Source organism: Salvia miltiorrhiza, chromosome 3 (assembly GCF_028751815.1).
Source record: "Salvia miltiorrhiza cultivar Shanhuang (shh) chromosome 3, IMPLAD_Smil_shh, whole genome shotgun sequence".
NCBI classification, from domain to species: Eukaryota; Viridiplantae; Streptophyta; class Magnoliopsida; order Lamiales; family Lamiaceae; genus Salvia; species Salvia miltiorrhiza.
The window spans coordinates 23,323,280-23,324,928 of NC_080389.1; the positions used below are offsets into that span (position 1 = coordinate 23,323,280).

The following is a 1,649-nucleotide window of genomic DNA, read 5'->3' on the forward strand; positions in this document are numbered from 1 at the left end:
TCCAATTTTCAATATTTTTGTTTCCTATTTTTTAGGAGAAGATATCTCATGCACAAATTATTTCTGAATATGTAGTTAATTCCTTATATAATACCACTAGAAAAAAGAGAGGAAAAACCCTTCTCATTTTTTCACTTATGATAATTCCGATTTTCTACTACCGCTCTCTCTCTACCGCCTCCGCTGAACACTGTTTCAGCCTCTGCAGGAACAACTTTAAGGTTAGAATAAGCCTTTTTCTTGCTGTGAAATTTGATGTTAAATTATTGCTTAAAATTGTTATATTTAAATATCGAATTCGAATATATTTTTGGTCGTTTTTAATATGTGAATATACTTATTGGTGCTGGATATTTCATAAGAGTATTGATTTCTTGGACTCTGTGGTTATGTGAATTTTTTTAGAAATATCGAAGAAAATGATATTGCTAGAGTATCAAATAATGTTAATCTTAGTTTGTGCCCTCCACTTGTTTGAGAAAATGCTTAATAGATGAGTTAACTAAGAATTAAGCCCTTTTATTGAATCTCTCGGATTTGCTTAAAAAATGTGTCGTTAAAGAAGCAAGGATGCCAAGGAGAAAAAACTTATAACTAATTAACAATGTTTGCACACTCTTAACAATGGAATTTAGCTAGAGTACATTTTCGATTATTTATCATTGAATTAGCAATGATTGATGAATGTTTATTCATTTTACAAAATTCTTTTTTATTACAGTTTGCCAGAAATCAAACATAACATTGTTTATTGTATTACAAGAGCAACAGTGCTCGTCTACCTTTAATTTTGTTCTATTATAACATTATATTTTACATTTTTGACAAAGTTAATCCAGAAGATGAAATTAGGGGGGTTTTAGAGGAGCAAATGATAATTTTGAGGTAAATGGTCAAAATTTTAACAGTATTTTAAAGTATATTAAATTTTAACATTTCTATAATATTAGTAGTATTTGTGACCAATTTACTAGATGAGAGAAGAGATGATTAACTCGGATGAGAATAATATCAATATTTGTTTAGATAGTGCACGGTGCACTTCTTCATGTATAGTTATCGATTATACTTTTTAATTAATTTACTTAATATATGTATGCAATATAATCTTTTTTGTTGAATTTATATAGGAACAAAGGAGAATTGCAACAAGGAAAAGCAAGAGAAGTACAACAAGGAAAAGCAAGAGGAAGTCAAATGAATGTCACATTATCTCTTATATGATTCACAGTTTTGTATAGCTAGATAAATTTAGACTTTGATATTTAGTGTTAGATTTTTTTTAACAATATAGTATTATTTTACATTTTTTTCATTTACATATATATTTATTTCAATATTTTAAATAATTGATATGCTTCTTTCATTCAAGTGATAAATATTCTATTGTTTCAAAAAATTACTCAATTAAATATCTCATAAATGATAAGAAAATTAATGCAGATGGTGTTGTATAATTTATGACATTAATCAATTTTTGCGATAGGTGTTTTATGTTGCAATATTAGGCGACATTTTTAGCATGACGCCACATGTGTAACAAAAAATTACGTCACATTGATAATAGTGTTGTAAATTAGGACATGTCATTTCAATTAATGTCGGATAAGTGATGCCAATTTATGACATAGTAAAAGTGTGTTGCAAAA

General features: G+C 27.3%; 1 long non-coding RNA gene across 1 annotated transcript; it reads left to right on the forward strand.

The window, feature by feature from the left end:
* Window positions 1-1,306, forward strand: LOC131015648 (uncharacterized). Its single transcript, XR_009098628.1, has 2 exons — window positions 1-221; window positions 1,131-1,306. It is a non-coding gene; the product is annotated as an uncharacterized LOC131015648 (long non-coding RNA).
* Window positions 1,307-1,649: the final 343 nt, after the last annotated feature.